The sequence below is a fragment of the Triturus cristatus genome, chromosome 4_1 (genome assembly GCF_964204655.1).
Source record: "Triturus cristatus chromosome 4_1, aTriCri1.1, whole genome shotgun sequence".
Taxonomy (NCBI): Eukaryota; Metazoa; Chordata; class Amphibia; order Caudata; family Salamandridae; genus Triturus; species Triturus cristatus.
Window position 1 is genome coordinate 194161529 of NC_140585.1, and position 13923 is coordinate 194175451.

General features: G+C 47.1%; 1 protein-coding gene across 2 annotated transcripts in view; it reads left to right on the plus strand.

The window, feature by feature from the left end:
• Positions 1–4859: 4859 nt before the first annotated feature.
• LOC146853999 (glycine N-acyltransferase-like) overlaps positions 4860–13923 on the plus strand; it is a 160245-nt gene continuing 151181 nt past the window's right edge. Inside the window, exon 1 of one of the 2 annotated variants that reach the window (XM_085651863.1) lies at positions 4860–5021. The gene's annotated coding sequence lies outside the window, so the exon portion shown is untranslated. The remainder of the gene's footprint in view (positions 5022–13923) is intronic. The other variant, XM_085651864.1, reaches the window with a different exon arrangement.

The following is a 13923-nucleotide window of genomic DNA, read 5'->3' on the forward strand; positions in this document are numbered from 1 at the left end:
AATTAATCCACGAAGAAATAAAGTAATGTGCCTCACGCCTCTTGTGCACTCCCGAGGTGTGGCACTCACTCGTCCGAGGTCACAGTTCCAAACAAGTGGGCTGAATGAAGAGTCCAGTGATGCACAGATGACTCAAGATATTAAAGGTCGGTAGTCTAGCATGTGTAGAAAATAAAGGAATCAATTTTGCCCCAAACCTTTCTCTCCGTCTCTCTCTTATTCTGTTTCCTATTTCTACTTTGCTTCCCCATTTCCGCACTTGATCGCTTCTTCGCCCGCTTTTCTTCCTCATTGTCTTCCCACCTTTCATGTCCTATCTTACTCTCATTTTCCCACAGTCCCCATCTCTCCGTCATCACTTTTTATTCGCAGCAAATGTTTTTGTTTGGCAAATGCCAGTGCTGCAGTATTGTTATGCCATAATAACAGACTAAGGGGCATATGTTAGAAATTAGTGGTGCAGGGCAGCACAGCAAATCACCTTGCAGTGCTGCCCTGTGTCACTGGGACGGGGCAGGAATGTGCCATATTTACCTAATATGGCGCATTCTTATCCTTTCCCCTTGCACTGGAGCCATTTTGGCAGCCTAGCACCAACGCAAGCACCCTTGCAACATAGTGCAAGGGTGCCTCCATTGCATTCAGGATTACCAGGGTACCTTCCTGCACAAAAACAATCCTGATAGGCGTTTTCCTCTTTCTATGTGTGCTGCAGAAAACAGCACACATAGAAAGAAGAAAAAGCGAGGCGAAATAAAGATATTTCTCCTCATCATGCCGTTCCTGGGAAGGCGTAAGATTCTGGTGCATTACTAGGTTTACAAGTCCTTGTAAATCTCATACTGCATCAAAAACTATGAGAGTTGCGTGGGAACACCCACCCCAAAACACATGGAATCACTTCCTTGCGCAGAATAAGGCAACTCTGCGATTTGCGCTGCGTTACCTAACTCCAGATTTTTTAAGCCATTCAAAGCTACTCAAAGTGGGTTTGAATGTCTTCATAAATCTGGCTTAAAGGTCTGCTTCACTCATGTAGCACTTTTTTGTCGTCTAATCATAATGCAGGCCTCTCATAAATATGTCCCTAAATGGCAAGAATCGTACAGCATTACTTTTCAGTTACACACAGACATTCGAACATGTCTCTGTCTCATTCATTGTCTCTTTTTCTCCTTCCCTGTCTCTTTTCCCTTCTCTCTTTCTTTTATTATTGTAATTTCTTTTCCTTGTAGTCAGTTGCATGATGCAAAAGGATGCCACCCACTGTAGAATGTAGGGCCCCATAGTTTCTCATATCTCACATATATTCATTGGAGTTGGGTTCAAAGAGGCCCCCCGGATTGTTTGGAGACCCCACACCTAAGAGACCTCCACTGGCTCCCCATCAAGAAGAGGGTATATTTCTAGCTACTCACCCACACATACAAATCCCTCCACAACATCGAACCCAAATACCTCAGCGAAAGAGTTTCCTTTCACATACCCAAGAGGAACCTTTGCTCCACCGACCTCACCCTGGCAGAGACCCCATGCATTCGCAGAACCAGAGTAGGCGGTAGAGCCTTCTCCTATGTCGCAGCAAAGACCTGGAATGAACTCCCAGTCAACAACAGATGCTCCCACACTCTGAACACCTTCAGGAAGAGACTCAAGATCTGGCTCTTCGACTGACCCGGAGCAGCACCACCCTCCCCCGCAGCACCTTGATACCCTCACAGTTGAGTAGCACGCTTTACAAACCCCCTGGTTGATTGATTGATTGATTGATTGAATTGTTGGGGGTCCCCCCAGTGGCAGCCAGCATGGATTGGAGGTGGCATGAATGTAAAAAATAAAAAAAATCATCTCCTCAGCAAACAAGAAGCAGGAAGCACCCAGGCTTCCCTGACCAATCACAATGCTGCAATGCAGCGTTGCGATTGATCTGAGCTCCATGGTTCGGCGTTCACACAGGGACTGAGGGCCTGGGCCTGTTCTCCACCTAGGCTGTAATGCAGCCTGTGTGGAGAACATACAAAGTGCGCAAGACTGGATGGCTGGCCCGAGAGGGCTGGCCAAGGCGTTGTGCACACTTGAAGTGGGCAATTGAAACCACACCTCCCCTGTCCTGCTCTGAGAGAAGAGCAGTCCCTCCTAACATTGAGTTATTATGAAAAAAGAATTCCTTTAGTTACTGCTTAAAAGCAGTGGGGTGCTGCTCCTCCGCCTTAGTGGAGGAGCTGCCATGGGGTCCCCTTGTCCTGCAGGGGCTTAAATCTACTCCTATCTTCCTCACTCTCTGTCGATGTTTCCTATTGTGTTTTTGTTTGGCTCCTCTTTCCCAACTTTTTGCCTTCCAACCCCCCTCTTGAATTTCTCTCGCAACACCTCACGTTTTTGGTTTGCATCCTGTCTCTCTCTGTTTCTTGATGTCTTCCACTTATATCACCTTCCCAAGAATAGCTCTTCTTTCTAGTTATCTCATCGTTCTATGTTTATCTTTATGATTATACATTTCTCCTGGTCTTTCTTCTTTTTCGTTTCCTTCATACTACAGTGATGGTGCAGTTATGTATCAGAATTTGCACCACTTCTGCAAACTTCAAACAAGCTTTGACAAAGCCAGTAGGTTTACCTCTTGCATAATAGATGCTCATAGAACACATAGAATATGCAGTTTGGGATAGTCTTTTAATGTTTTAAAAAGGGAATATGGTGTTGTTCTTCACTGTTTACCTTTCACCATGACTCGCTTATTTGTTTCACCAAGCCCCTTCAAACTAGATTTTCACTCATAACGTATGATGGCGAATCTATTTAGATGTTATCAAAGTGAAAATGAAAACTTAACAGATCTCACATTCTATCCAGAGCCACCTTCCTCCAAGATCCCTGAATACCTGAGCCACCTTCCTCTCAACAATCCCACTGTTTAGGGCTTACTAGAGGTAACAGGAGGTCTGGTTGGCCCCTAATGACCCTCAGCAGCCAAGGGAACTTAATCCCCCAACCAGCAGTGTACCAGGGGGCACATTTACAGAGTGGAGGAAAAAGGTGGAGAGGCCTCCAGAGAGTTGCCAGCTTTAAAAAAAAAAAAAAAAATCGACATCTATTTTGTAGGAATGGGGCCACATGGCCCCCTCCCGGGCAGATTTCGGGCCCAGGGACCTTATCCCCAGGGCCCGGGAGTTCATATTTTTTTTATATTTGAAAGGGAGGGGGCCCAGACGGCCACCCCTCTCAGGCCATTTTCATCCCTGGGGACGCCATCCCCCGGAGCCTGCCCCCTTTTTAAAATTTGTTTATTTTAAAGGGGAGGTGCGCGGACCCCCTCCGGGGCCACTGTTGGCCTCGGGGACCCGAGCCCTGGTCTCACCCCGGGCACCCATTTACAGAATGTTGAGGATCACGGAGGGAGCCTGAAGGCCCCCACACTCTCTGCCGGCCTCCCACTCCTTACGGGAGGAGGCTTTGCTTTGAGACCCAGGGAGCTGCTAACATGTAGCTCCCTGGATCCCAAAGCAACGTGTCTGTTTCCCTGCTTGCTTCAAAGAGGCCAGAGAAACGGACACATCCTTTGCTTTCAGCAAGCGAGAGCATTTTCTGCTCTCGCTTGCTGAAAGTAGAGTGTTTGATATGGCTTGGCGGGAGCAGAGCAGTAAGAGTTGATTATTAATAGATTTCAGTGCTTCTGAAACTGCTTGAGAAATGGTTATGCCAAAGGTCATGAGGGAGATGCAGCCCCGCTCGGGGCTATTCCTTCTCTTCACCCTCATAATCCTCATAGTGAGAATACTCGTAGTCCTGGAAGGACTGCATACTAAGTTGATTTTCTTAAAGTGTGGCTTAATTTTGTTTCACTTAGAATATTGTGAGGAAGGTGGTTCCTTAAAATCACCCTTAGCTTTTCCTGGGCTCCCCTGCTCATTGATGGAATACAGAGCCCTAGAAAAAAATTGATGGCCAAGTGGGGTCCCCTTCAGCGGTCTTTCGTGAGCAGGGAGTGTGTTAGAAATGGGATTCCTGTTTGGCTGAGGTATGCAACCAGGCCAGGCAGGAGCCGCCACTCTGGTCAGGCTAGGCTAGATACACACTAAAGATAACCTGTGCTCACCCTCTGGTAGCTTGGTACCGAGCAGGCAGGCTTATTTAAAGAGGCAATGTGTAAAGTATTTGTGCAACAAACTCACACAGTGAAACAATGAATACACCACAAAAAGACTCCATACAGGTTTAGAAAAACAGATTATTTTATTCTGAACAAAACAAGAAGGAAGAATTTGGTGCAAGTTTACCATAGAACAGTGAGGGGATGGAGGCTTTTGAGCGATGGCCGGACTGAATTGTTCGGAGGAAGGAGGCTGAATCAGTGTTCAATGACGGGGTGTGGACAGGACATGAATAGCTTTGTAAGCTCAGCCAAAGGAGGGGATTTTGTGAGTTCAACCTGCTTTTGAAATAAGAAGCGACAGACATTGTTCACATAAGAAACAGCGTTGATGGCTATACCTTTTTCCCAAGTGTAGTCAAGGGGATATACCAAGGAAGTGAAAGTGAGATACATTTGAAAGTAAGCTTCGTTATAGGACAAAAAATTGGACTGTAAGCGTTGGTTCCCTGATTTAAAGGCGACACATTTAAAACAACAATTTAATCCACGAGGAAACCAAATAACAATAGCTCTGAAACCATAGAAGGGATAAAGTGGGCCCATCACACAGAAGCCGGCTCTGGATTCAGTTTGCACTAAGTGTTCAAGTGAGCCAAGAAGGCACGGCCTCTCTCCATCAGCTGATCACCCCTCACGGCGCCTGCCGCTTGCTGAGTCAGGGAGGACTCTGTACTGAAAGAATAATGTGCCCCGCGCCTCTCGTGCCCTCACTCACTCCTCCGAGGCCACAGTTCTCAACACAGCACAGTGGAGAGGAAACGGTCGGGCCGAGTTCACGCTGAGGCCGGGGAAGGAACCGGCTGCTTGTAAACAAGGGGGTCGGAGAGTCCAGCGGTGCTCAGACGACTCAAGGTATCCAAGGTCGAAGGTCAGGCATGTGTAGAAAATAAAGGAACCATTTTGCCCCTAAACTCTCTCTCCCTCTCTATTCTCTTGCTCGCTTTCTGCTTTGCAATTGCTTCCCCCTTTAATACTGTATCGCCTCTACGCCCGCTTTGCCTCCTTGCCCTCTTCTCACCTTTCATGTCCTATCCCGCTTTCCTTTGCCCGCCGTCCCCATCTCTCCCGTCCTTTCTCTCTCTTGTCTAACTTTATCGCTGTTTCTTTGAAGCGAACGTTTTTGTTTGGCAAATGCCAGGGCTGCAGTCATTTTACGACTTGTTAACCGACTAATTTGCCAGAATGGTACAGCAGCACTTTCAGTTACGCAGAGACATTTCCACAGCTCTGGGTCTCATTTGGTGTCTCTTTTTCTCCTTCCCCTTCTCTTTTCCTTTCTCTCTTTACTTTACTGCCGTCCTTTCTTTGCCTTGTAGATACCTTATATGTTTCTCGTGCTTTGTCTCTCTTTCTCTCTGCCTCTGCCTGGTGCTCTTGAACTCTTTTTTCTCCTTCTCTCTTTCCTCTGTCTGTCTACGTAGTCAGTGGTACAACACAAAATGACGCCACCCTCCCCTCGAATAATGTGATTAGGGGCCCTTGAGTCTCTCATATCTCACATACCTTCATTGGCCTTGGGTTAAACAGGGGCTCCATGGAAGGTTTGGAGACCCCTGAACGTTTGGGGGTCCCTCGGCCCTGCAGGGGCTGCAGCATGCAGGCTACTCTTATCTCCCTCACTCTCCGTGCATGTTTCTGATTGTGTTTTTATCTAACCCCGTCCAGGCGGCGAGCACTCCCTCCCCGCTCCCCCCTGGTTGTTGCCATCGCTGCGCGCTTTTCCTTAATTAGCACTTGACCACTTCTTGGTGCCTGAAAAGGTCGCAGTTTTATTTTTACAACAAACATTTTTGTAACATGAAATCTTCATATTTCAAATTTCAACATTCATGGTCTTACTATAGTCCTTCAACGACCATGTTTCACTTTTATCTATTGTTCATTATTTTCTCTATTCACATTCTGGACCCAGCCGCCCCAATTGCCTGGGAGAGGAGGGAGGGGCCCCAATCCCTGTGTTTCGATTCACGGGTCTAGGCTTCAACTTGCTACCGATTTGGAGGGTGTCCCTTTCTGGGCATGCCCGGGCTGCAAGTGCCGTCCCGCTCGTCCTGTATCCTTTCGGGGCCTTCCCTTCTCCCAGGGGTCTCTGCCGTTTGGCATCCCAAGGACCTTACTTGAGCATCTACTCTATTTTCTTGCGGCTGGGTCCTTGTCATCTTTTCCGTCTGTACCCCTGCCGTAAGGCATCCCCGGGGTCCTGCGGGAGTGTCATCTCTGTTCTTTCTTTGGCGGCACGCCGCCCAATGGCTCCCCTGGTGCCCCTGGCGTGAGGCATCCAAGGACACTGTGTGAGCCTTTCATCTACCTCCTAGTACTTTCGTTCTCTACTAGGTTCCTCGTGTCAGCTCCGCCACGCTCTCTACGGTTTTTCGATCGGAGGGAGCTCCCCCCTTAGCTCGGCCTAACCTCGCTGCCTACTCGCCACCTCCTAGCTCGAATATGCCCACGATGTACCGCGTGAACTTGTCTATTCCTGTCCCCTTGTGGTATACCCCCTCATCGAGATGTTGCCCTGACTACTACCAGTTTATGCACCCGTGCTGCCTGACATCCACCCCTTGGCCTTGTAATCTTTGTCCCTGGTGGTGTGCAGCTCTCTTCAGGATTTTTTCCTATGCCCTCTAGCTTCGCCTCCTCCAACTATGCTTGCTGCGTGGCGCAGGTATACTGGACTCAGGTATACTGGACTAAATTTTCGTAATTTACCTTGGGGAAATTGTTTCGCCCATTATTGCAGCCAGGTTGGTTGCTTGGTGGCGTATGCCTCAGCGCAGATCGTAGGAATATGTCGTCATGACCTTAGCTGTAAGCGGGTGGTCATGCCTCTCATGGGCAGGGATTGACTCGGTCCTTGAAGCTGTATGGTCAGCATTTGCTCCCTTTACCACCTCCGCCCTGCGTTTCTCCCTAGTTCAGTTGGGCGTTCCGTAGGTTGGCCAATATGCTTCTGGGTGCCGCGAGTGGTGTGGTGCCCCTGCGAGGCCTTGCAGGATGCTGCCCTCCCGTCGCCAGGCCTGTTTGCTGGCATCTGGCCTCAGCTGTGCATCTGTTCCCACAGCAATCTGGATTGTTATGGCCCCAGGCGGTCCTGGTCCCGTTCTGCTGTTTTTTAGCCTTTTAGACCAGGTTGTTGTACTTTTCCCTTACGGGGGCCCTCCCCTCGCCAAAACGCGGATTGCCCAGGGTCTTAACTTGACCATCGCCCTGACCATGGGTAGCTTTTGCACTGCCCCGACTGGTTTTGCTCTTTTCGAAAATTATAATATTTAATATGACAACAACAATTGGGTTGTCCTACACACCTCAGGGACACCTCGCTCTCCTTTTGTGTATGCCCCACTATTAATGGTACCACCCCTGTGCCTATTTTTTTTTGCTCTGTTTTTTCTTACCAACTTGTCTTTTAACTGCAGTGACCTGCAACTCACAGGTCTTTGTTTAATAGAGAAAGTGCTAGTTGCACCTCCGCTGGACACTATACATCTGGTTTGTTCTAGCTAAGGAAGGTCTCTCAAGAGCCAAATCTCCCTCTGTACTCCATGTACTTGCGTTTATCGCTGCTAGTTAGGCAACGCAATATGGTGGTACAGGTTGATTCTTTTCTGAATGGCAGCTTGTAAGGTACTAGGACTTGTGCGGTAATTGGGTCATTTGTCATGGCTGTGCTAAACCAGCATGGGATTTGTTGTCAAGCTTCCCATCGCAGGTGCTTGAGGCTGGCTTTGATAAGCCGGCCACCCTTTGATCCCTGCTATTTATCTACCGGAGGTGGACGGATTGGTTTGGCATTGCCCCTCTGGTGGAGCACAGCAGAGTGGGCACCTTGCGGCCTAGTGCCGACATACAAACTCTTGATTCGAGTCATGAGCAAGACACAGTTTTTTGTTTATGATCGCATTCCTGGAGCCTCTATACTTGCATCTGCCAGGGAATGTTTGTCCCCAACCTACCAGACTACCGCTCCCGTCAGACGAATAAATCCTAATAACCCGGGGATTTTTTTTTTTTGATTTTTTTTTTTAAACTCTTCCTCGCGCACCGTGCACCCTTAGTGCGCATGTGTACTGCTGTGGGGGGGGGGGGCGTAGGAGACCCCCCTCATGATTCGACCTGTATTTGGCCTAAAAGCCAATTCCCTGCCCTCGAAATCGCCATGCGCGCGTTTATCGCCTTAAACGCGGATCCTTCTAACTGGGAGGAGAATGCCGCTGTCGCCGTGACTCTTGCGCGCTAGTACCCGGGCACGGGTAGATTCGATGGTGTCCGCGGCCTACCCTAAAAGGTAGGCACGGAGAGTTTGCGGGATTTGCCCCGATACACAGGATGTTGAGCGTCCCTGCCGGGACTTGAACCTGGTTCCCCTGCTTTGAGCTCAGCCGCTCCAACCGTTAGGCCACACCACGTCTCATTTTCCATACGACAGGGTGGGAATTCTTTTATTTCGATATCAGCAGACAGCCTGTCGGGGAAATATCCTTCATTTAAAGAATTGTAATACATGGGAAGCAGCGTCGTCTTCGCTTCATGCTCTAAATTAATCGACCGTGACTGGCCTCGAATGAGATAATGCAACCGTTTACCCAGTGATTCTAGTGCCGCCATGCAAACATTATAACCATTGCAAACCTCAGAACCGGGCGACGTCCTCTGTCTTGAACATTAATTATAAACCCCTCATTATGCCGCGAAATTTACATTTCAGGGGGAAGTGGTCGCGCCGTGTTTGAAAGTTTATTAAGCCTTTGAAGCCCCTGCTGCAGCGTTTCTACCCGCCGGCAATTCCCCGGCCTCACATAACTGTCAAGAATAACTCGTGCGATTAATTATCTTCCTGGAGGGAGATCGGTGTTTTGTACGGTCGAGGTTTTGAGTCAGTGAAGTTAGCGCAGAGGTTAATATGCCTGCTGCAAACAACGTGTACCAAGTAGATTACAGACTGCATATTATGTAAACAGCTCAGCAGATTACGGCTTCCCAACAGAGACATCTTTATGTTACTTGCAATCTATAACTTAAAGTCCCACTATAGCTAAGTGAGCTATTGACTTCCCTCCCTGGACTGCAGGTACACCGCAACATATACATTATTAGAACATTCATCCATGTTGCAAAAAGGGGTAAATTTGGCTATAAATCGATTCTTATTTCCAAAGAAAAACTCCCAACTACGCTGTTTCTTTTCCGACTCTGCGTGCGTGTTTCACCACACCAAGCACTCGTACACTATATTGCCTACCAGTCTGAATGACCTGTGACTCCTACACTTACCGTCCTTTGGCTTATTTATCATTTCCTATACCCGGATTCACACCTATGCTTGATTGTCTCTGTGTACTGCGTGTGTGATGCCAGGTGCTCGGATCCCTACCCTGGTAGGAAGGCGCTATATAACTAATTCAATGCCTCTGCGAGCGTGTGGTTATGGTGACTTGGTCACTGTTAAAGGGTGCTAGTAATCGAGTGCGTGATAGAGTTGGTCATTGGGGCGGGGCGCCCACAAACATTGTTGCACAGGGCGCCCCAGCACTAAAAACCGGCCCTGTTTTCTTCCCAGCGGTTCACAGAGATTGTACCCAGACCGGGAAGGCTCGGGCTGTTTACCGGGCTCGAACCCTGCTCCGCCTTTCGTAACCGCTGTTCGTAACTGCTATAACATCTCCATTCCTCGTGAGACGTGTGCGATGGGAGGTGCTCGGACCCCTATCTTGGTATGGTAGTTCGGTGCGACCGGTGCTACCGCACCGGGTGATGGCTTCCTTAAGGCGCCGTGTTTGAAAGCTTCTTAAGCTTTCTGAAGCACCTGCTGCAGCGTTCCTTTCCGCCAGCAATTGCCAGGCCTCGCGTAATTGTCAAGAAAACTCGTGTGATTAATCATCTTCCTGGGGAGGGATCAGTGTCTTGTAAGGTTGGGGTTTTGCCTTAGTGAAGTTAGTGCAGAGGTTTAATGTGCCCGCTGAAAAGAACGCGTACCAAATAGATTACCGACTGCATATGATGTAAACAGCTCAGCGGATTAATGCTTTCAAAAGAGACATCTTTCTGTTACTTGCAATTTACAACTTAACGTTCCAATATTGAATAGTGGGCTATCGACTTTCATCCCAGAACTGCATATAAACCGCAAAATATACATTCGGACATTCATTAATGTCGCAAAAGAGGGTTACTTTAGCTAGAAAACGATCCCCATTGTTACGCGAGGGGGAGCCTTGAAATTGAATTCCCTGGGCCGTTGGCCCCTTTTAACCTCCCCCTTGCCTACCTTTCTCGCCCCCTGATTGGGGGGGGAGCTTCCTTTGTTTGTGGGCCTATCCTGCCCTCCCCGGCCCAGCCGGGTTTTCCTAATTGCGGGGGCGTGGCGTGGAGGGGTCCCGCCGCCGGCCGGCGTTTTACCCCAGGCCTCTATCGGGTCCGGCTTTGCCTTCCCCGGCCTGGGTCCTAACTCCTCGTTTCCACCTTTTTGCCTTCCAACACCCTCTTCTATTTCTCTCGCACCCACTCACTTTTTTGCCTCTCATCCTCTCTCTCTGCATCTTGCCGTATCTTTCTTATGTCAATCTATCAATCAATCAATCAGGGTTTGGAAATGTGCAACTACTCACCCATAAGGACCCCATGGCTCTGACGGGGTGGGGGCAGCTCCGTTGAGTGCTGGAGTTATCCGAATAGCCAGGTCTTGAGGTCCTTAATTCCTGAACTGGTGCTGTGTGGGGGTTGTTGGAGTTGGAGGGGAAGGTCATTCCGGCCATTCGCTGTGAGGTAGGAGAATGACTTACCTCCCGTTCTGGTCTAGTAGATGCTAGGATCTAAGGCCAGAGCGAGGTCGGCTGATTGGAGGTGTCTTTTGGGTGCATGGAAGGAAATGCGGCTGTTCAGGTATATAGGTCCGGTGTTGTGAACGGCCTTGTATGTGTGGGTGAGGAGTTTGAAGGTTATTCTTCTTTCGACTGGGAGCCAGTCTCCTCTATTGTCTCCTCTGTTGCTTCTCCTCCTTCCCTAGCATAGCTCTTCTTTATATTTCTCTATATCCTCGATTCATGTTTACATTGATATATTTCTCCTTGTTTTTCTTCTTTTTCCTTTTCTTCATACTATCGGTGATGGTGCAGTTATGTATCAGAATTTGCACCACTTCTACAAACTTCAAACAAGCTTTGACAAAGCCTGTAGTTTTGCTTTTGCATAATGGATGCTCACAGAGCACACAGAATATGCAATTTGAGATATCCTTTTATTGTTTTAAAAACATGAATGTAGTGTTGTGCTTCACTTTTATTGTTGACCATGACACGTTTATCTGTTGCACCCTGCTCCTTCGAACTAGATTTCCACTCATAACATATGATGGAGAATCTATTTAGACGTTATCAAAGTGAAAATTAAAACTTAACAGATCTCATATTCTATCCGGGATCCCTGAATACCTGAGAAACCTTTCAATCAATGTCATTCCTCAAATAAATCATAACCCAATCACTGCATCCCCAGCCGAGGCAAAATAGTAGTATTTCTTAAGGATGTAAAGTTTAGGAGCATTATTTCTAAGGTGGTTCTCTTGAAGAAAAATAACTTCTGGGCTAACTGAAGACAACCATCGCATCAGGCCCCTGTATTCATATCTATTTAAAACCTTCAAACCTGTATTAGCATTGAACAATAAAAATGTAATCTCATACATCAATAATACTGCAGTATTTGCAGATACACTCCCCCTCCATGATCAGTCTCCCATTCCCAAAACTTCTGTAGGGAGCTGGCTCTTTATATAGTGGTCCAAAATGAGGTACACTTTGTAGAGTGCAGGCAAACCCTGATAGGATTATAGAGGAACAAATGGTATCCCAAATGCTCTCTTTTGTGGTAGTATGAGCGAGCATTTAGGTCTATCAGAGGCTAGAACTAAGCATTTGTTGACACACACAAAGGCAATAAATGAGACACACTCAAGAATAAATCCGAGACCAATTTAGAAAAAGAAGTCGTATTTTTATATAAATTTAGATACCAAGAACTTCAATAGTGAGTAAGTACTTTTTAAGATATTGATTTTAGCAGGTAAGTAAAATGTTCACTTAAATGCATCTTTACACACAATGCTTCCCTGTGGGACAAAAGGCATGTATAGCATATAGTTAATTACGTTTGGTTTCTGGGGGTGTCCTTCAATACTTTGGGTCGTAGGAGGCCAACTCCAAAGTACTACCACAGATTGTTGTTACCTGCCTTGGGGCGTCCAGGTACAGAAGTACTGGTCGCGTTGGTAGCCGTGCGCCCTACGCCAATAAAGAGAAGTGGGGACCCTAGAAACAGGCTGCAGAGGTGTATTTGGGGACAAGTATGGGAGCTCCCAATAGGGGGCACGGGTACAAGGGTCCAGGGAGAAAGAATCACAGTTGGTTCGTCAGTACCCAGGCTGAGAGACTTGGTTCAGAGCAAAGAGGTTGGCTGGGCTCTGGTTGTCCCAGAGCCTTGCGGTCATCTGTCTCGCTGGTTGAGGGTGTACAAATCAGGACCGCTGGGCCACTTTGAAAGTGGGTCTCTATGGTGCTGATGTCCCTCGATGGCTGCTTTTTTTTAGAGTCATTGAAGTCCTGATTGGACACTCACGGTCTTTGCTCGTTGCAAGGGGTCTAGTACCCTGGCTATTGGTCCTGTGTGGATCCGGTTGGTCCTGGTGTCCTCTCACTTTGTGGGGAGACAGATATGACCTTCAAGGACACAGAGTCCTTGTCCTGGGGAGCTGCTGTGTCAGGCTTTACTTACATAAAGAGTGTTTCAGCCATCTCTCTTCATCTTGTGTCAATCTCATTTTGCTTCCTCCCACTAAAGCATAGAGCATAGGGCAATGTGCCAGCCTGCTTCACCTACTAGCTAACTTCATTTTGAATGACTGCATTTAGCTCTTTCACACAGAGCACATCTACACACAAGGTAGTTCCCTTCAATGGCAGAATTTTTATTTTGACTTTATCACTGCTTTAGGGTTGCCTTTCTTTGTAGAGCCTGGTGTGATAGCAGGACGGTTTCTAACAGATGAGAGTGCAGGAAACATTCCAGCTTTATCAGTTCCTGTCTTCTGACAATCCTGTTGTACATTTCTTATGAAGTGGCCTTTGTTTATATAGCTCCTTCTTTTTCACACCCTACCAGCAGTTCACATCAATTCTAAATAAAAGCTCATAAGAGTGCCCAATCTTTGCGATCCTTCTTCCCTCTTTCTTTCCTTTCCCTCTTTCTTTCCTCATTCATTCCTTCTTTTTTCTCTTTTACCTCTATTTGTTTTTCTTTCTTGCTTTCCTCTTTCTTGCTTGCTTTCATTTTTTCTACCTTTTCTCTTTCTTTCTGTCTTTCCTTTGGTCTTCCTTCTTTGTTTCCTCTTTCCTTTTTTCTTTCCTTCTTTCTTTTCTTTCCTTTCTTTGTTTCTTCCCTCCTCTTTCTTCCCTCCTTTCTTTCCTTTTTTGTTTTTTCTTACCATCTTTCATCTTTCTTTTCTTCTTTCTTTTTCCCTTCTTCTTTCTTTCTATCTTTCTTTCTTTCTTTCTTTCTTTTTTCTTCTTTTCCGTCTTTCTTCTTGCCTTTTTCTTTTTCTTTCTTTCCTTTCTATTTCTCAAATTCCACTTCCATTATTGTCTTCCTCTTTCTTACTTTCTTTCTTGCCTTCCTCTTTCTTTCTTGCCTTTCTCTATCTTTCTTTCTTACTCTCTTACTTTCTTTCTTTCTTTCTTTCTTTCTTTCTTTCTTTCCTCTTTCATGCGTTCCTCTTTCTT